Source organism: Prionailurus bengalensis, chromosome B1 (assembly GCF_016509475.1).
Source record: "Prionailurus bengalensis isolate Pbe53 chromosome B1, Fcat_Pben_1.1_paternal_pri, whole genome shotgun sequence".
NCBI classification, from domain to species: domain Eukaryota; kingdom Metazoa; phylum Chordata; class Mammalia; order Carnivora; family Felidae; genus Prionailurus; species Prionailurus bengalensis.
In genome coordinates this window covers 184,153,633-184,176,536 of record NC_057344.1, presented here as the reverse complement: position 1 = coordinate 184,176,536, position 22,904 = coordinate 184,153,633, and positions in this window count along the sequence as shown.

Here is a 22,904-nt window from a genome sequence, read left to right as displayed (position 1 = left end):
ATCCATGGATCTTTAGAAAATGACTCATTACAGACTGGGAAAGAGAATGGTAAGGATGAGACTGAACTCTTTTTTTTCAAAAGACAAATGGCATCATGTCTAAAGGACACAGAGGCTAGTTTGAAAGGGCTTACATCTAGACAAAAATAGCTAAAAAAGGAACAGCATCAAAATAAAATTATGATTGTACTTGATTAAAACACGTCATTAAATATATAACATTAATAAGCTCATTATGAAATTTTATGAAAAAGGCTAAATTAAGTGATCAGTATTGGATGTTGATAAGGCACCAACTCAACCTGAAATTTGATAATTAAAGAGAAATAACTTAAGCATTTATTTTGTGTTTTTTTTGTTAGAATATAATTTAGTATGTAATTTACAAAATCATAGTGGAGGTAGTGGGACAAGGGTGGGGGAAGAGATACGATTCCTTGATTCAGATGAAATTACAGGTAAGAGATGTAGAAGGAATGGTAGAATTAACAAAGCCACAATTTTGTCACCCCAAATGAAATACCCGATTTGAGCCATGGTTGTTAGAAGACAGCAAAGAAAACTAGGTAAAAATTTTAAGGGAAAATTCACAGCAAAGGGGTCAGGGTGTCGCCCTTTGAACTCTGATGTCCAGTTTTTGAATTATTGCAAACTGAACAGTTGATATATTTCGCCTCATGGTGGAGTGAATTATTTTTTCATAAATAAATTGGAACCTTAATTATCAAATACTTAGATCTGTCTCTAAGTCTATACGAAGCAGGGGATAGAAGAACAAGTTAAATACCACCATGGGAATGTAATCAGTGAAACCCAGAATATGACATGGTTTATAGAATGCTGACTCAGTTTCGTGAACAGGGCAATTGCATTGAAAAGGAAAGGCTATCCTAGATTCAGTAAATTTAATATATATTAAAAAGACAAACCAGAAATTACAATGACTTGTCCTTGTTTTGGTCCTTATTTAAAAAAAATGATGAAAAATTATTTTTAGACAACTGGGGAAATTTGAATACGAACTGTGATATTAGGACCCATTTTAATTACTTCATGTATTGAGAATAGCTTTGAAGTTATTAAAAAAATAACTTCTTTTGTTTTGAGACACACAGTGAAATATTTGTGTGCCTTTGGTTATTTTGTGTCTGAAAAAGACTTTAAATATGCTAGCAAAATAAACAAAAACAACCTTAAAAGAAATCCAAACTGGGGATAATGAATAAAATTTATGACAAAATATCATGGTTGTGATGCTAAGGGACACGTTCACATATATTTGTTTTATACTCACTGTTTTGTTAAGGTTTCAAAACAAAATTTTCAAAACAAAAAGCTTACAAATAATTACAATAGCCAAAATGTCATTTGGCTACTAAGTTGAGTCAATGGCAAAGGAAACAAAAAGGTTATTCAAATTATGGATATTTAGCTTAGCAAAATTCTCTCAACCCCCTCACTTGAAATAATCTTTGTTCAGTTTCTCTGTAATAAAAGTCAGAAGAAAATTTAAGCAATGTTTACTTTGGGCTGAAGTTATACTTCATTAATAGGTGTGGAAACCAAGTTAGTTTTGAAAGCTGCATCCTCCAAAATGCAATAGAAAGGAAGCAAAACCTACACGCACAGCTCCCCCAACAAATTATTAAAATGAAAAGAAAAGGAAAAATGATTCTGGTACATCATATAAGATAGTGAAAAATCATTACATAGAGAACTATGTCTGGGTTAGGTTGTGAGGTACCATGTAAATTTTATGCTTAAAAACATCACAGAGTCCTGCACTCAGTATGCTTAAAAATCATGACGAAGTCCCACTGAAGCCCTGCCCAACCCGTGAATCTTGCACATCTCATTTTTCTTACCTCCATTCTGTCACTGGGCCCAGAGTACTTACATCTTTCTTAGAAACCAGTGACTTCAAACCTAGGACCCTGATCTACAAAACATTGCGCCTACGACCCTGCTCAAAACTCATTTCCCTGACAGGACAACCTAAGACAACGTTCCCTCCAACCCGGCCCTCTGACATTTCTTATTCCACCAAAGCTACTTTAGTACATTTTTTAGTACTTTTTTTTCTTAAGTTTATTTATTTTGAGAGAGAGAGAAAGAGTGAGAAAGAGGCATACAGACAGAGAGAGAGAGAGAGAGAGAGTCCCAAGCAGGCTCCATGCTGTCAGTGCAGAGCTGGACAGAGAACTCCATCCCAGGACCCATGAGATCGTGACCCAATCAAGAGTTGGATCCTCAACTGACGGAGCTCCCCAGGCACTCCTTTTCATCCTTTTTGAAAGTGTGAAATATAACACACAGTGAATCATGGCTAAAATATAATGTCTACTATAATAAATAATTATAAAATAAAGCATATGGAACCACCCCAGAAGCTTATTATCATTTAACCCTTATCGCCATCTGAGTTCTGCATTTACTGGCAGTGCCTTTCCTCAGACCTTACTGTGAACTCCATGAGGGTAGCACTTTTACTGTTTTTTTTTTTTCCTTCTCTTTTTCATTGCTATATTCCCAATACCAGAGAATGGAATTAGGCAGGCCCTCCATAATTGTTTTGTGGGATAAATCAGTAGATTTATGCTCTGTTTCAAATGTATGCTATTTTGCAGGGAACTAAAATAAGACAGGTGCATCCCGGCAGCTTTTATTTAATTTTACAATTTTCAGTATAGCATCTTCAGAGAGTATAGCAGCTAATGTGTGGAGGTCTGTATTAGTCAGTGTTCAACCAAAACAAAAGTGGAGTCAGGAGATTAGACAGAGAGGTAGGAAGATAGATAGATGATAGATAGATAGATAGATAGATAGATAGATAGATGATAGATAGATAACAGAGAATTGGCATGTGTGATAATGGGGGCTAGCTAAGCAAGTCCAAAATTTGTAGGTCAAACAGAAGGCAAGATCGGGTCATCCTAGAGCCCACAGGCTTGAGCTGAAGCTATTATCTGTTCGCAGACAGGAAAGAAAGATACAGAGAACAATTGCAGACTCCGTCATTATTTGAAATCTTATTTGCCAGGAAAAGCCCAGGCCCTTTTAAAGACTTACCTGATTGGGTCAGGCCCACAAAACATAATAATGCTAAAGTCAACCGACGAGTGTCTCTCGCTCCATGTGCCAACTCCCCCCACCGCAGGAACTCGACTAGTGCTTGAGTGAATAACTGGCAGATGGCGTGCACATGCTGCAAAATGCCTGATGGCTGTTTAGCCGACCCTCGTTGTGCAGCTAGCCCGGCCAAGGGGATGAAGCATAAACCATCATGGAGTCAGAAAGTTTTTGCGAGGGAAAACATTCGTAATCACTAGTTCGTGTCAATATGATAAAGGCTCATTGAGGCTTTCCTGGTTTATGAGAGCTTTGAATCGACCCTGATCCGTGTAGCCCAGGGCTGGGAAGAATCCCCCAGCCTAAGTTCCTGTGAGGCAATGGTAAAGATGCGTCGTTACTGTGGTCTATTCGTGACACAGTGGCAGCTAATGAAGAGCCAATTTTCAGGTCCCAAGTTACGTCACAGAGTTCCAAGACGATAGAGAGAGCTCAGACAGAGTCTGAGCCTTTCCAAATTAGATTGATACTTTTGTTCCTAACCTGGTCACTTAAAAATCATTCATAGAGTCAAGTTTTTCACAGTTTGGTGATAAAGTACCTTGGACTTGGCATTGGTGGAGCCCATTTTTTTTTTTTTTTAGAGTTTAAGTCACATCCCATGAACATTTTATTCTTGCTCTTTCTTCCGCTTTTGCTATCACAGTGATGACTAATGTCAACTGAAATCTGACAGAGCATTTAAACATCAAGAACATACTTTTAATATTACATTTCCCTAATATCTTGGTTGCTGAATTAGGCACTACACTTGCATTGGTTTTCCGAAAGCTAAGCAATGCTGGCCTACTCGAGACAACTTGGAGGCAGTTGACCAATGAAAGAGAAGCCCAATGATTGCATGTAATGGTTGTTTCACTTAAAACCTAATAGCTTAAGGAAGTTAGAATGCAATTACCTTCTTTGCTCAGTTACTTCGACCATTCTCTTTCCTCAGTGACACAAATCCTAGAGCAATTTGGTCATAAGAATTACCCAAGTGAGAGAAAAGCTGAAAATCAGCAAGTCTGTGTAACACTAGTTGGATTTTGTGGCTCCTCTATAGAGTAAAAAGAAGCAAGTAAGACTCTAAAGTGTAGTTATGTAGAATCTGACTTTCAGAGGAATTCTTACATTAGCAAACTCCCATTCACCCAGCCTTCAGCTGGAAATATCATTATTTTCAAAGGAGAACATAGTATTGCATGCTTATCCTTTATCAGCAGTGATCTTGAGGGTGCCATGCATCTATTACATAGCCAGGGATCCATGCCTAAAAGGCACTTAGAATGCTTTAAAGTCAATTGGATTACAAGCTTTCAAACACATATGTTTCTTTGGTAGAGAGGCAATTTTTTTTTATGCTACTTGGGAAATAGAAGCTAGGCTTCCAGGTTCATAATGCAAAATTTAAAGCTAAGCTGGTAGTTTTATTTTTATTTTTATTTTTGAGTGAGGATAAAGTAAAACATGCTGAGGGTGTCAGAAATGATTGGTATTAGAGTTTGCATAAAGTGAGATCAAAAGCAGATACATTCTTTTCTTCTTAATATTGGTTTAGTGATATATAATTTTATAATTTCGCTTGTACAAAAATTGTATTAAACAGCCATTGGTTTTACCTAAATATCCACTCTTTTAAAAAAGTCCTATTTGCTTGAGAAATAGCAGTGGTATATGAACATAAATTCAGCACTGTGGAACACAAAAGGAGCAAAAGAAATTAATGCTCTGCTGTTGAAAACCCTGAAAATAGCTACTCTGACTTGTGACACATTTGCCTTTTCCCATCAGCAGGTGTTTAACATTTTAAATATATGCTTATAAAAATGACATGTTATGCCGGAAATGGTGATCACTTAGATTTTGGATTCTTTTTAGTCAAAGCAGTATTACAATTTTCCTTGAGAAAGAAATGGCATAGATGCAGAAAATAACAGAATTTCTATAATACTTGCCTTATAACTGAATTATTCTTAAATCTCTTCCATGAATATCTTTTCTCTCCTCTTCTTCCTATTTTTTTTTTTCTGGCAAAGTAGGCCTACAGAATCTAGGAAACCTCTCAGGGCATCAATGATTGATAATAATGAAGTAGACTCTGTTATCTTCTAGGCCATTTTCTTTCTTGTCAATTTATCCATTGTTCCATTAATGGAGTTCAAGTACGGATTACAATTCTGTACTTCATAGAGGTGTCTGCCTTTTAAATTCTATTTTATTTTTTTTCTTTCAGCTTTAGAGCATTGTGTCATTAAAAAAAACAGCATTGTACACATGTAATAATATCCGTTTTTCTGGGTTTCATTTTTGTTCCTTTGAAGAGTCCCTGTGAATGTAAACAACTACAGTAAGTCATTTTAGCAAAATCAGAGTTTGTTTGCCAAGGAAAAGTCTAGCAGTTTGCCAGAAGAGTTTTCATGGGGTGGTGGGGACTACCCCATCATTTTCTATTGTCATATTTCTATGGTCATATTTTTACCACCCTGCAATCTTGAAAACGTGAATGGTCAATTCTTCAATAGAGGATTTATGTCATAGGTACAGATTCACACTAACCATGTCTAAAGACTGATGCACAATGTTAGAAGATCCTGTACACCAGAATTCTGTGAAACTCTATTGGACATATTTTTTTCAGGTTATCAAGGGAAGTTTGCTGTTGAATATAGACTCAAGACTAGACACTTAATATGATTGAAGTTTTTGTGTCAGACAAAAATTACTAGAACATTTGGAGACAATTAACCACCACTGCTTACCTCTATGATCATGCTGGGAAATTTTGTTGCCCGGATAGAGAGAAAGAGTCAGTCGTAAGCAGAGCCCTCTCCTTGCGGGCCCTGCTGAACTTGCCTCTACGACATTGCTTCTTCCAATGATCAACACTGGTCAATAGCCATCCTCATTGACAATGGCCTTTAAGTTTTCTGTGTATTTAGTGAGATTATTATAAAGCTTGGCTGGCTCAGGGGCTATACAATCTTCAGAAAGCAACTCTGCCTCTCTGTTTTGTTCCATGTGGGTGGATTTTTAATTTTACCGCAAAAAATTTTGCGACAAAAGAACTCTTTCTGCAGACTTCGGAGGCAAAACCTCTCTCATAGTGACATAAAGGCCTTAGAATTTCCAGGCTATTGTAAAGGCATTTCTGATGATACTTCAATTAAAAAAAAGATATCTGTAACTTCTCACTAAGTTAATTTGTTAAAATGACTGCTTATGCCTTTAAAAATGATAACATACATGATTTCATTATTATGCAAGTAATCATTTTTTATTATCTTGTTTTTAATATAAAATAAATCTTTTTGTACATATTCTTTATACTGAATGGTATTTTGACCCCAAGTATGAGGCTGGAGAGATATTTAAACAAAATATCTTCATCTGAACCATGAGTTTATCTCCTTTGATGTTTTGGCTAGTTATTATTCTCAGGAAGATTTAAATAGTCATTTAAAAGTAACAAGAGTGATGTTTTCCATGGAAGACAATTGGCTGTAGACAGAACACATAGACAAATATGAAAATTATTTTCATTTATTTATTCAATGTATTTTGAATGCCTTCTCTGACCAGGTGCTATGCTAGGCTCTAAAGCTGTACTGACCTGTATGGGCCACTAGCTACATGAGACTGTCAAGCATCTGAAATGTGGCAGTGTGACAAAGAATATGATTTTTAAATTTTTTAAAATCTTTTTAACGTTTATGCAGTTTTGAGAGACAGAGAGAGAGAGTGAGTGGGGGTGGGGCAGAGAGAGAGGGAGACACAGAATCTGAAGCAGGCTCCAGGCTCTGAGCTGTCAGCATAGAGCCCGACGTGGGGCTCAAACCCATGAACTGTGAGATCATGACCTGACCCAAAGTCGGACGCTTAACCGACTGAGCCACTCAGGCCCCCTATGATTTTTAAATTTTATTTAATTATAATTAGCTAAAATAAAAGTACTTAACGTACTTAAGTACTAAAGTAGTATAAATTTTTTAGTTGATTACATATAAAAATGACAATGTTTTAGATATATTAATTTGGATAAAATGTATTGCTAAAATTAATTTCATCTGATACACAGGAAAATGTGTAGAATATTAAATGTTTATGACTGATTATATTTCTATTGGACGGTGCTGTTCTAGAGCTTCTGTGGTTAATAAAATAGACATGGTCCTCACCATCGTGGAACTTTAGCCCATGATTTATCATGAACTTTAGACTCCTTTTGATCAACTTTAGCAATGAAAATTGCAACAAAAATAAATAGCTAACAAAAATCTCTCTGGAGTTAAAAGTAAATTAAGATTTGTTGAATATTTCTATACTAAAAAAAATCCTATAAGAAACTAAGGGATCTTGGGGTACCTGGGTGGCTCAGTTGGTTAAGCGTCTGACTTTGGCTCAGGACATGATATCGCAGTTTGTGAGTTCGAGCCCTGCCTTGGGCTCTGTGCTGACAGCTCAGAGCCCGGAGCCTGCTTCGGATTCTGTGTCTCCCTCTCTCTGCCCCTCCCCCACTTGGGCTCTGTCTCTCTCTGTCTCTCAAAAATAAATAAATGTAAAAAAAAAAAATTAGGGGCACCTGGGTGGCGCAGTCGGTTAAGCGTCCGACTTCAGCCAGGTCACGATCTCGCGGTCCGTGAGTTTGAGCCCCGCGTCGGGCTCTGGGCTGATGGCTCAGAGCCTGGAGCCTGTTTCCGATTCTGTGTCTCCCTCTATCTCTGACCCTCCCCGGTTCATGGTCTGTCTCTCTCTGTCCCAAAAATAAATAAACGTTGAAAAAAAATTAAAAAAAAAATTAAAAACCAAAGAAACTAAGGGATCTTAAATGATCAGATGAATGAAGTTTTAGTCTTTTATATGGTTCTATTGTAACCCATTTTATTATGGCATATTAGCCATTTTTTTTTTTGATTCTGCACAGAGAGCCCATTAATTTGTGGGAGAGTTCACTTAATTATTAAAATAGTGTTGTGGGGTAAGTATTCCTTCTCCTATTTTACAAAAGAAGGAAGAAAGTCTTTCAATGATTATTTGACTTTTTAAAAATTTTACGAAAATGAACAGAGCAAGGATGCAACTTATATTTCTCATTTCAAACTGTAAATCTCTCTTCTACCAAGGATTAGGTCCTTTGAAGTTGAAGAGGAGGCCTTTGCAATGCTATTTTCAGAAAATAATACTCTACTTACAGTTCTGCTCCAGGACACTCATGAACTATATGGCATGATTTGCTCTGTTCCCGCAGAAAAGGAATTCGCCTTCCCCCATTCTGGGATTGTTGGTTGCCACAACCTGTTAACCAGTCATTCATTCTTAGCACAGAAGTGTTCTCATGTTTTTTGTGTTTTTGTTTTGTTTTGTTTTGTTTTCCTCTTGTTCAAAGGCCCCTGCTACAAGCTGCATTAAAGACAATACCAGGCGGGGCGCCTCGGTGGCTCAGTCAGTTAGGCATCAGTCAGTTAGCTCAGGTCATGATCTCACAGTTGGTGAGTTTGAGCCCCTCATGGGGCTCTGTGCTGACAGCTCAGAGCCTGGAGCCCGCTTTGGATTCTATGTCTCCCTCTCTGTCTCTCTGCCCCTCCCCACTTGCACTGTCTCTCTGTCTGTCTCTCTCTCAAAAATAAGTAAACATTAAGAAAATACTATTAAAAAAAAAGACAATACCAGGTACTCTTCAGTTTGGGATGGAAACGGTTTTCCCAGTATGATCTGACATTGTCACTAGGAAAAGCATCTATTCACAGAGAACAAGTCAGGATTTTCACAGCACGTTAGCACAGATGCAGATGAACTCACAAAAGGGGGTTCCTTAAATGCAGATCAACAAAACAAAATGTAACTACCTGAGACTAAAGTAAAGGGTGGGCGAACGTGGTCAAAGATACAAACTCCAGTTGTAAGCATGTCCTAATATAAAATAAATAAAAACATCAATGAGTGATTTCAAAATGAGTGATGTTCTCCTTAATTTTTTAACAATCATCTGAAAAAATTTTTTCTAATCGCTGATGCTCAGTTTAAAATCTGTGCTTATATGAAATGAAAGTAAATCCCTCTCAATTTAGAAAAAAAATTAAGAGAGATCTTAACATAAACACTGCTAAATCATCAGGGAGACATAAAATAATGTTCTGGAGAAGAAAATAATGTTATATATTTATTAGTCTAACAAATTCTTCAAAACAAGAGTTAATTGTTATAGAAATTGCCCATGTTATGCACCTTTATTTTCCATCGCTGCGTGTTATTTTTGTAGATTCAAAAAGAAGCTATCCTTTCTCATCAGGACATACTTGAATAAATCAGTGTTGAAAATAGACAATGCCACAAATCTTATTTATTTAAGTATGACAAGTCCTTTATTAAGCAGATGCTATTCTTTCCATACAGTCAGATAAAGCAAAATATCAAATTAATGATATTGAATTGGAATAATCAATTAACAGACTTACAGATGCATTAGGGGATGAGATTTGAACACAAGTCTCAATTATAGATAAGCAGGGAGAAACGAAGCATCTTACACCCCGAGATACACGAACGATAAATGGGGTCACCCTGCCTCCTTCTCACCAAAGTAAATGAACCAGGGAACATCTCCTGTAATTGGTTAATTCCCTAACAAAAACATTATTCCTGATTTTGCAGTATTAATGTTGGATTTTATGGTGCAAACTTTGTAAACCCATTTTCTCTGTTAAATGCTTCTGTCTCCGAGGCATCTTCTTACAACAGACAACTCAGAGAAAAACAAGACTTATTCAAGTCTGTGAGGTTGGGGCGTATCATAAAAATGCATTTCTGGTCTAGTTTGGATTTGTGGATTTGTCTCACTGGAGGGGAACGCGGATATTTTAGCAACAACGTTAGAGAGAAGATAGGTATTTAAAACATGACAAGGATAAGGGACAGGACCTGTTTTTACCTTAATAAAGGTTTTCCAATCCAGCTGAGGGAACTCTTATCATCATAATTAAAATCAGGCAGATAAATACACTTGCATTTTTAAATTGTGTCAATCTTTCACTAATGGAAAAAACGACTTCTCGCTGGTCTCAACGTGGGGATACTATAAATAACCATCCGAAAACAATCATGTGATGTGATTGTGCCCCACATTATCACTATCACAGAACATAGATCTTAATGTGCCTTTCCAATCTATTCTTGTGCTCAAATCCTTTTATTACATATAGTGAATTGCAACCAACTCAATGAGTTAAAATCCTCTTCATGTAGTAGATATTAATGAAAGATAGCTTGTCTTTCAGGCTATTCTGTGCTTGTGTACGGTAAAGACAGACACCTTTTGAATTTTGCCAGGTTTTCAGGTACAAAATAAATTTATTTTCTGGAGCATGCAATGTAAGGCCTCTGGGGTCGCCATGTTTTCATAGTTCTACAGGTGAAATTGTTTAGTATTTTACCCCTTTAGAAGTGTTACTGTCGCTCTTTTAACTCGTGAAGACCCTTTATTCCTAACAGTGACAGGTGGTGATCATTTTGCCTAATTCTGGATCTGCGTGGCACATGAGAAAAGGTATGACAAGGCCATCAGATGCCTGTATTTTATATGGAGTAAACAGCAACGAATGTAATTTCGTTTCAACGACGGAGAGGATTTTCTTTTTATATTCTCATTTTAATCAAATTAAAAATATATTGTGTGGAGTGTCACACACGTGAATCAATGAAAGCTGCCAGTAAATGTATTTCTGAAAGGTTTTAATGGAGACCAATGGAGAACACTTACCAAAATGGAACTGGAAAGCTGAGGCGTAGCATTAGAAGAAAAGAAAAAAGACCAACTTCTGAAAATTCACATTTATAAACAACCGTGACTCAGGAACCCAAATAAATACAATGGAAGTGGAAGGTGAAATAAAATGGAGTCACTTATGTTAATGGAGCCAGGAGGCCATTAAGGAGACGGGCCTTATACACTTCCTGGCTGGGTAGAACCATGAACTTTTGAACTCAGCCAAATGACAGAAATTCCAAGAACTCCAAGAACACCTAAAACTTGCTACAATATTGGCCCTTTGCTTAGAGGCAGCCTAAGCAAACCGTCTGTTAGCACACTAATTATATGCAGCCAAGAGTAGTTTTCTGCCATCAACACCAATCAAAATTCTTTGTAAACAAGTATACATGCCTTACACTTTGCCTTTAAAAACCCCTGACTTTTGTTCCTGAACAGAAGGGTTTGGGGTTTTGCTGCCCAAGTCTGTGCTCCCTGAATTGCAGTTCTGAGACCCCAAACGAGTGCCTTTGCTTTCTTTCAACGCTGCCTCTTTTCTTGGTTGACACTGCACAATTCTAAAAATGTAAATTTTTCTGAAATATCAGTGAATTGTAAATATAGCAAATCATTTTATTCCAGTTCAAAGTCAGTGCTGCTAAATATCGCAATAATTTGAAAACTTAATTAAGAAGAATAGTAAAATCGCTTATAGATCTTCAGAAAATGTTCCTAGATCGCCCGCTCTAGTGTGTGACTGTCTAAATTCAACCCTGCTTTACAGTCATTTATTCCTTCTCTATGTATCTCGATCATCCTCTAATATTTATAGAGTGGCTACTCTATCCATCCCAGGCACTGCTCTGGGTGCAAGCTCCCAAAAGAGAGACCTCTTTTCTCTGGTTTCTGAGCAGATATACACCACAGTCATTCGTTAGAGACCGACTGGTGGGTGATGTTATAGGGAGTTCAGATAAAGTGGCATCGGCCATGTCCTGAAAAATGACAAAAGCTGGACAATAGGAGTTAAGGAGTCAGAACTTTCCTCGAGGAGATAATATCAAGGGCGGAGACCCTAGGCTGCCTTTGCAGTCGGAGGAAGAAAGAGGTTGTTAGGTGTGGAGTACGTGGCACAAAGGAGAAGAGCGTACAGGAAGACCAAAGAAGTAGGCAGGGTCAGATTGTAGGGTGCTTTGGAGGCCATGAGAAAGAGTTTAGACTTATTGTGATTTCACGAATCAGTAACCAGAAGGTTTTAAAGAGGAGATGGCATGCTCTGATACATCTATTTTTTTCTTTTTTTAAGAAAGTTTTAGAAGAGAGAGTGTGTGTGAGTAGGGGAGACACGTAGAGGGAGAGAGAGAGAGAGAGAGAGAGGTGAGAGAGAATTTTAAGCAGGCTTCATGCTCAGCGTGGAGCCTGACGTGGACTCCATCCCATGACCCTGGGATCATGACTTGAACCAAAATCAAGAGTCGGACACTCCACTGACTGAGCCACCCAGGCGCCCCTCTGTTACATATTTTCACTCTGGCTGAAATTTTTTCTTTTCTCCCTGTGAAAGCCCTGTAATCAATTCAACTCTTCGTGATGATCTTTCTTTTTTCTTAACAGTGAGATAATTTACTGTCATTCTCCCTCTGTGAAAGGTGTTAGCGAAGTACAGGAATCAAACACTGTTGGGGACCACATTTATTCCCCCAGAAGACTCAAGTGTCATCTTAAAAGATCTTTCTTTCAAAGCAGTACCTTCATTGATTGTTACACTTGGAATCACTTGATTTTATATACATTCAAAAAATTTAGAGATTAAAGTCCTCACAGATTTTTTTTTTTTTAACATTTAAGAGACAGCTCATTTTAGGTCCAGTCTAAACCTCACTTCCTCTTCGAGGGTTCCCTCAATGTCTTCAACAACTGTTGCTTCCTTTCTTGTTCAGACCTGAATGTTAACTCCTTTTATATTTTGTTGTACCTGTTCATTATCTGATGCCCCAGATAGCCTGTGAGCTCCTTTAGTTAGGAACTTTGATTTTATTTATTTTTCGTTTCTTTTAGGCCAACAAGTGGCATAATCCCTGACCATAGGAAGAAACTAAATGCATTTTGGTGATTGTGATACATTCCTAAAAAGTGTTCTCTAGAAGAACTTTGTTTCCCACCAACCAGAGAAGTTCAAGGTACTCAAAAACAATGAGATTTTGATAACAGACTTGTGATGGTTTTTTCATACCCACTTTAGACTTTTATAGATGCTTGTCCACATTGCAAAAGTGACTTGCCTTTTGGTGGAATCTGAGCTTGTCATTAGTACAAACAAGAACCTTTGAATTATTCTGCAGGGGGTGCCTCTCTGATTCATGCCTCTTGGAATAATGACTCACACTACAGAATTTCCTTTTCTTTAGCTTCCAAATGAGAGGGGAGATGATATCCATAATTGAATTATTCATTTATAACTTTTTAACTTAAATTCAAGTCAGTTAACATATAGTGTAGCATTGGTTTTATGAGTTGAATTTAGTGATTCGTCACATATAACACCCAGTGCTCATCCCAGCAAGCACTCTTCTTAATGCCTATCACCCATTTAGCCCATTCCCCCACCCACCTCCCTTCTAGCAACCCTCAGTTTGTTCTCTGTATTTAAGAGTCTCTTATGGTTTGTCTTCCTCTCTGTTTTTATCTTATTTTTCCTTCCCTTGCCCTATGTTTATCTGTTTTGTTTCTTAAACTCCACATGAGTGAAATCACGATGCTTGTCTTTCTCTGACTGACTTCTTTCACTTAGTATAATATGCTCTAGTTCCATCCACATTATTGCAAATGGAAAGATTTCATTTTTTTTTTAATCTCTGAGTGGTATTCCATTGTGTGTGTGTGTGTGTGTGTGTGTGTGTGTGTGTGTTTACCACATCTTCTTTATCCATTCATCAGGGGATGGACATTTGGACTCTTGCCATAATTTGGCTACTGTTTTTTTTTAATGTTTATTTATTTAGAGAGAGAGAGAACACAAGCAGGGGAGAGACAGAGAGAGAGGGGGACAGAAGATCTCTCTGCACTGACAGCAGAGACCCGATTTGGGGCTCGAACTCATGAACCACAAGATCATGACCTGAGCTGAAGTCAGATGCTCAAACGACTGAGCCACCCAGGTACCCTAAATTTGGCTATTCTTGATGGTGCTGCTATAAACATTAGGATGCATGTGTCCCTTTGATTCAACATTTTTGTATCCCTTGGGATAAATACCCAGTAGGACAATTGCTGGATCATAGGGTAGTTCTATTTTTAATTTTTTGAGGAACCTCTATACTGTTTTCCAGAGTGGTTGCACCAGTTTGCATTCCCACCACCAGTGCAAAAAAGTTCCCCTTTCTCTTTCTCTGCATTCTCACCAATATCTGTGGTTGACTGAGTTGTTAATTTTAGCCATTCTGACAGGCCTGAGGTGGTATCTCCTTGTGGTTTTGATTTGTATTTCCCTGATGATGAGTGATGTTGAGCATCTTTTCATATGTCTGTTAGCCATCTGAATGTCTTTTTTGTAAAAGTGTTTATTCATGTCTTCTGCCCAATTTCTTCACTAGATTATTTGTTTATTTGGGTGTTGAGTTCGATAAGTTCTTATAGATTTTGGATACCTAACCCTTTATCTGATATGTCATTTACAAATATCTTCTCCCATTCTGCTGGTTACCTTTTAGCTTTGTTGATTGTTTCCTTTGCTGTACAGAAGCTTTTTATCTTGAGATCTCAATACTTCATTTTTGTTTGTTTCCCTTGTCTCCGGAAACGTGTGTAGTAAGAAGTTGTTGTGTCTGAGGTCAAAGAGGTTGCTGCCTGTGTTCTCCTCTAGGATTCTGAAGATTTTCTTACAATTGTACCTCCAAACCATAAGATACCTAGGAATAAGCCTAACCAAAGAGGTAAAATATCTGTATGCTGAAAACTATGGAACACTTATGAAACAAAATGGAAGAAGACACAAAGAAGTGGAAAAACATTCCATTCTCATGGATTGGAAGAATAAATATTGCTAAAATGTCTATACTACCCAAAGAAATCTACACATACAATGCAATCCCTACCAAAATAACATCAGCATTCTTCACAGAGCTAGAATAAATAATTCTAAAATTTGTATGGAATGAGAAAATACCATGAATAGTCAAAGTAATCTTGAAAAGGAACACCAAAGCTAGAGACATCACAATTCTGGACTTCAAGCTGTATTAAAAATCTATAATCTCAGGACAGTATGGCACTGTTACAAAGACATACATAGATCAACGGAGCATAACAGAGAACCCAGAAATGGATAGGTAACTAATCTTCAAAAAAGAAAGAAAAAGTATTCAATGGAGAAAACACAATCTCTTCTGTAGACGGTGGTGGCAAACCTGGACAGTGAAGTGCAAAAGAATGAAACTGGACCATTTTTTACGCCATACACAAAAATAAATTCAAAACGAATGTATGATTTTTTTAGACCTCCTGCTTATTATGCATGCTGAATTTCAATTCTGTGATTGTAAACTTGTAAACCTGTGCGATTTATAAATAGTGATGCATGCACTAAGAAGAAAGGATGGAACTGTGCTTTAAGGGCCTATGCTGTTAACTATTTTGCTCTCTTGGGTATGAGGACATGAATAGGGTGCCTCTTTAGGAGCAGAGAGTGGCAAGGATGGTATTTTTGCCCTGTGATCGCATGGGCTTTTTGGTCTTTGTAGTCTATTTATCACAGTATTTAGTAATTCTGCTCATGTCCCTAGAGCTGTACTTAATGAAAAAAATACAGTGGCTTGTTAGCAGTCATTTAAATAAAGATGAATATTAATTCATCTGAAATTCATTGAGTTTCTACAATGTACTAAACACAGTAAAAGCAAGACTGTGTGCTAGAGTCACCAAATCATCCTTGTTTGCCCAGCACTGTTCCAATTTTAGTGCTGAAGGTCCTGTACCCTGGGGGACTTCTCAGCCCCAGTCAACGTGGCGATCCTCTGTCCAACAAACTTTTATTTCATTATAAGATTCATTTTAATTCTTTAAAACTTTGCTCTTATCTTTACTTTTTCATCCTTCCCCTGCCAACCAAATAATATTTAGAAGATAATCAAATCAAATCTTCCTAAAATATTCACGAAGAAAATAAGGGTGAAGGACTTTTAAATGAAGTTTATTTGGTGACATGAGGGATGTGAAATCTCATACCTTTCCTTGAAGAGAGAAACAAATTTGTCACTGAGTGTTAGTAGGTCATTGACTCATTGAGCCTTGTGTAGGAAAAAGAGCAAAACTGCATTCCAGGCAAAAGGCAAAAAATACTGTAGTCTTGGGACCCCTGTAACAATGTGGATTTAGACCACTTCTATCGCGAATGCCCTTCCCCAACATTTTTTAAGTGACATCAACTTTTCTTTCAAGAGGTCATGATCAATTCAAATTCCCGTTCTCTTATGTGTGTGTGACCTTCACCACGGTTCTGTTTGTCTTTCTGAAACAATTAAAGGTGGGAGAAGGGGTTTATAATAATTAAATTTATTAAATTAAATAAATTTAATTATATTTAATTTAATTATAAATTTTATTTATTTATTTATTATTATTTAGTAATAATTTTCTTTATTAATAATAAAATAACTAATAACCAATTAATAAATTTATTATTAATAATTAAAATTACTAATAAATTTATCATTTATTGTGGGGCTTAAGTTTAAACCTCACAATAAATGATAAATTTATTGATTAGTTATTTTATTTACTTATTTTATTATTATTTATTATTATTTGTTTATTATTTATTAATTATTAAATATTTATAATTATTAAATTGAATAAATTTAATGTGAGGCATTAAATTTCCTAGAGCATGTGTGTCTAGACAAAAATAGGTATTCGATAAGCATTAAATATTAGCATGGGGCTCAACCCAGGTACTACCTTCTTATTGTGGGTTTCCTTTAACCCTGGTAAGTTGGTGATTTCTTCATTTCCTCTCTCCCATGCCCATGTTCTAGCATGAAAATTCCAAGGCTTTATTATGCTGATTTATTTACCTTTTAAAATTACACTTATTTATTTCTATTTTCGCTACTTCAAAAGTATTTCATGATTCTGTGTTTCAGATGCTTTGCACAGTGCCAGACGTATAGTAGACTCACCACATTTTTTTGGCAATATCTACTGCAGACATGGAGAGAAGAGTGATGGCAGAGAGGGTCCTCAAGGAGGTGAGGTGACCTTCAGATCTTCTCCTTAAATACTTGAGACAATAATTTAGAATTGAATAACTAACCATCTTTTATCCAAACTTGCTTCTCTTTATGCAAGATGTGCATCAATTCATGCTGACTTTCTACTTCAAAGCTCACTCTTTGGCTACAGGAGAGAGTCCATATGCTTTGCTTTGGAGACATTCCCTAGCGATTTCATGCCATGGCATCCACACCCCAATATCCCTTTACTTGGTGATTCTTCCATATAAAACCTCTTGTTCTCTCAATATCCACCCTGCTAGTCTCCATTCTTTTTCCAACTAATTAATTCTTAGTAATCCTTCAAAACTCAGTTTCAGTATTGCCAGCTCTAATGAGACTTTTGTGACCTACTCTGCCTCTCAACCTAATTGAACACATCTTTTTTATATCTTATAGTACCTCATGCACAATTCTGTTATTCCTTGTATCTCCATTGTAGTTTCCAGTTTTCCCTTGAGAGTGAAAGTTTATTCATAGAAGAAACTGACTCTTGCTTTTATCTGCAGTGCCTGGTATATAATAGATACAAAAATGGTTTTGAATAAATGTTTTTAAATCTGAAGTAGTGTATCTTAGATTCTATTTCAGAGGAGCTATATTTCTCCCAGACTGTGCATAGTGAATTGTTACATTATAGATGTGGCTTTCTAGAGTGCTCGACCAAGGTGGTGCAATAGAGTTATTGACTACAGAGTTAAAGCTTGGTTACTGGCAATACACTGGGAGTATACTGATTATGCCCATACTCTCAATTAGATGTCAACCATTGTAGTCTTATGATTCAAAATTCCATGCAGTAGCTCTCACAAAATGCCAGGTAAACTTCCTGGTTGGCAGAATTTTCCCCTTTTGAGTCAGTGATTGACCCAGGAGAAGGAAACACTACATACACTCTGTGTGTAGGTGGAGTCGAGCTCTGTTCACGAAGCCGTTTGATTTGGAGAATGCAGAGTACGCTCTGTTATCACGCCCTCATCTGTAACAGAGAGGTGACAATCTCAGACTGATGTCGAAGGAATGAAATAATAATACGTATAAAACAGGGGCGCCTGGGTGGGTCAGTCAGTTGACCATCCGACTCTTGATTTCAGCTCATGTCATGATCTCACTCATGATCCTGAGATGCAACCCGATGTCCGACTCTATGCTGAATGTGGAGCCTGCTTGGGATTCTCTCTGTTCCTCTCTCTCTCTGCCCCTTCCCCACTTGCTAGTGCGCACTCTCTCTCTCTTTCTCTCAATTAATAAACAAACCTAAAAATTACATTTAAAACAGAATATGCACTTTCTCCATTTCTAAGATTATATCCAGTATAAGTTACTGATAAGGAGTTTTTTTGTTTTTGTTTTTGTTTTGCAATTTAACACCAAATCCTTCTTTGGAAAGGAAAATCTGAATTTGTGAGCATATTTTTGTGCTTATTTCTTGAAGGAACTGAGATTGGGTCTTGTAGTTTCAGTACATCCTAGTCCTTTGGTTTGCCATTTGCCTGTGTGAGGCTACAAGACAATATTCACATAATATCTGGTCACATAAAGGGGTTCATTCCTTAATATCCAAAGGCAGTGATAGCTCAGACAGTAAACATACTCAAATATTTATTGTCAAGCAGCACGTGCCTGGTTGGATGAGGAATCCAAACTGAGACTGGGCAGTTCTAAAACTTCTCTTCCACCGTTACAACAATGTTATAGGAAATAAAAAGCCCAAAAAGTAACTAAAATAATGCAAGACTGTATGAAAAACAACTGACCAGCGCACATAGGTCCTCAGTGTTAGAACTACATAGAAACTAGACGTTGCAGACAAAAATAGGACAGATTTTCCATATATTCAGGAAAACAGTCAAAACAATTTCAAATGTTAAGTTTCTGTGACCATAACAAATCCAAAGATACAGAGGATGTGGGAAAAAATAATAACAGAAATCAGTATATGATTTATTATCAAATGAACAGCATGGGAAAGATAAGAATAGGAGAAAGGGGGGCACCTGCGTGGCTCAGTTGGTGAAGTGTCCGACTCTTGATTTAGGCTCAGGGCATGATCTCATGGTTTTTTGAGTTCAAGCCCCACTTTGGGCTCTGAGCTGACAGCATGGAGCCTGCCTGGGATTGTCTCTGTCCCTCTCTTTCTGACCATTCGTTGTGCGCTCTCTCTCAAAATAAGTAAGTAAATAAATAAATAAATAAACTTAAAAAAAGATAAGAGGAAGAAGGAATCTCTTTTCTCTCATGCGAGTAATGATTAACCTCAGGGCTGCACCTTGCATAATCTTTGACTTCTTTAAGAAGCTGATTTCAGATCCACCTGTCACAACACTATTTCCGTGGATATGACAGAGTTAAAATGAAAGAGGAATGATGTATTCTAAAGGTTAACTGATATTTCTGCTTATTGTGCAACACTTGATCTATGAGGTTATACTTGGCCTGGGGTAGATTTGAGTTGGTTTATAGACTTTGATTCTACGTAGCTAGAAGAACATATAAGTAGGAAACCAAGTTAGTGGTTTCTCTATGTCAGGGTGAATCACACATACTCTGATTTCATTCCAGACAAGCACATACTCCCTGGTGGGTGCATTGGACAGGTTGGGGCGGGCTGAGAAGTTGTATGTAGGCAGCTGTTTGATTCCCAGTGAGACAGCAAATGCTGAATTGCTTGTCCCGTATTCTTCTGTAAAGCTATTTAAAAGCTCCTAGTGTCTCATGAGTGCCATCACTAGCATGAACTTGGTGGTGGTGTTTGGGTGAGGTTTTAAGATGGGTACAGACTCAGAGATCTTGAGAAGCAGATGAGAGCATTTCATGTAGATGCACTAGCAGGAATTTTATACTGTGCAATGGTAAAGGTAGACATGTGTGAGCATGTTGGAGAGGTTGGAGTTTGGCTGGAGTGGAACGGTCCTGAAGTTGTGTTGTAACTGTCCCAGTGAGACAACGTCAGGTGGATGAAGGGGAAGAGGCTGAAGGAGTGGGATGGAAGATGGGCAGGGGTGGAAGAGTAGAAAAGAGGGCCTAGCATGTAAAAGGGACAGAGGCATGAAAAGTAGGGTGACTTGGAAGAATGATATGGGAAAATCCATTGTGGTTAAATGGTAAGGCCTTTTATTGGAAGATTTCGGTATCCTAAGGCCATTGGGAATTTCCTGGTTATCCCTGATATGATGGGTCAATAAAAATGCCTACAGCTTCTCAAGTATGAATACATAAAGAGAAGATAGTTTAAAAGGATACATTATCTTTACTCTTTAATCCAGAAATGACAATTTCATGCAATACTATGTTTTCACTCAAAACCCTCCCCTTCCACTTAAATATCTACAGCTCCTAGTTTTCTTAATTATTTCTTAAGTTTTGAAGGTTAAAGGAGGATTTAGATATTCTATTAAATAATTGAAAGTAAGAGAAACCCTGGGTTATGACTGGGCTTTATCCCAGTGATTACCAAACACATGCTCTCTAAATCATTAGAGACCACCGCTTTGAGTTTTCTTCTTTGATGGTAAATAATGTGTTCTGCATCTTACTATAGCTGCTCTAACATTTGGATTAGTTCCCACAAATCTTTTGGGCCATAGGGACATGAAATGGAAGCAAGATTTTAGTCTATCCTCCATAATTAATTATCTGTATCTCAGAGGAAGCTACTTCATCTCTCTGGGATTCTTCTTGTTCATCTGTAAAAGTAGGGAGAGAATAAACCCTGAAAATGAGATAATGGATGTTCAACCCAAAATTTCCTTGGCATGGATAACATATTATACAGATATGCCATCTTTAGGACAGTAGCTAAACCACTGTCCATCTTAAAACAAAACCAATTCCACACTTTTGTTGCATGATCTACGCACATGTGCACACACACTCCCACACATATATATTATTCTGACTAATTCATTTTGATGCTTTTCTATACTGAATACACTAATTGGTTGATTTTTTACATTTGTTTTTTAGAGTATACCTTCTAAAAGCATGAGCTCTGTGCTTTCCCGAATGTGACTTGAAGGCTTTTACTAATAGTCTGTAGATAGTCAAAACATTTTCAGCTTGAGGAATGAAGTTGGCTCAGTCACCCGCATGTAGCATTTGAGCCGGTATTGGAGATGCATTTATGCCTTGCATGGTAACAATTTAATAACAATTTTAATAGGGCATCGTAAGTGTTGGCATGACTTTTTACGAAATACGAAATTTGTGATCAATCTGAATTTTAATTTTATAGTAACGTTTTATCCTTATGCCAACACTTTTAAATTCTATAATGTACTCGGATCTGGATTAGAAAATAAGACTCCTAAGCACCTTCCCAATCTTTAAATACGTCGTGTTGTAGCCCATTCTTAGCTTTCCTCACTACCCAGAACTTAAAGATTTCTGGCAGCCTGCTGGGGACTAGTAAACTAGAAAGTGAATTAAAAAGTGCTATGCATAATTAAGTGTAAATCAGTTAGGTACATTATTTAGCTGCTTTAACGACAGGATCAACTCAGTGAATTGGACGGATTTTTTTTAAGAGTCAGGCTGTACAAATATTTCTTTGCCCAGGGTTAAGGCATTAAAACATTGAAACAATTATTTTTAATACCTCTCTATGAAAAGAAATGGACGGCCTGCCAAGAATAAGCTTAATGGCCATATATATATATATGTATATATATATATATATATGAACAAAAAGTCATAAAGATTTGTCTATTACTTAAGTCTATTAAAAATCTATTAATAGTTATGAATATTAATTGTCATCTCAGAGATGCAGACATAATCACAGTCAGGGTCATAGAACTTTTGAGCAAGAAAATAGGACAAAAAAATCAAATCAACTTATGTTCAGGTTTTAATTATTTTGCTTGTGACTCGATGGCATGACACTGGATTTTATTTAATTTTTTTGTATTTTGGAGAATGGGTCTGAAGGGAAATAAATTATTTGGTTTTGATGTTCCTCAGCAGATGATTCTGCAGGTAGCTTACCACTTTTCACTTCCACATTTGCTCTGTTTGGGGTGAACAGAATTAAAAAATATTTCTGGTGGACATATGGAGAGTAGGTGTGAAGCAATTCTCACTCTATTAACACATTTCTTGACAATATCTCACTTTGGTCAAGAAATGATAGCAATTTTCAAGGAGCTGAGAAGTGTATAACCCGGAGGTGACACATGTCCTAGAGATGGTTCAGGCAAAGCCCAGAATTATGTGAGCTTCTCTTTAAATAACTTGGATTGCCGTCCAAAGAGTTTGACTGAAGAGAATAAGTAGAAGTTGATAGCTTTAAGGCAATTTATGTTCAGTTAAAAAAAAAAAAAAAAAACAAAAACAAACACAAAGTTTCCCACCATGAAGTAACACAAGGCTTTTGAGGCTGAATTGAGGCAATGAGTTCCTCAAAGGCAGAATTTGGAAAAAATGTGATGTCTGATGTAATGGGCATCTTTAATACAGTGAAATGCAATATCCTACATAGGAAAATAGATTGTTCTGGCCTCTGTTTCTCCTATTGTCGCCTTTGTTGTGCATCTGACACCGGCTTAAAAGACACAGGCAGAAAATACCATTCCCACCCAACAGAATGCTGCTGGATATTTTTTAAAGTGTGTGTTTTCTTTTCACAGACTCTCAAATGTTATCTGGAAGTAACCGGGGACAGCTTTTACAGGTATGGAAAATATATTTTCTCATTAAATCTTATAAATGTTTTGAAATGAAAACTTTCTCCCAAGAGACCAGAGTTGGTGAAATATAATATAACTATAGGTTGGTAATTTTGG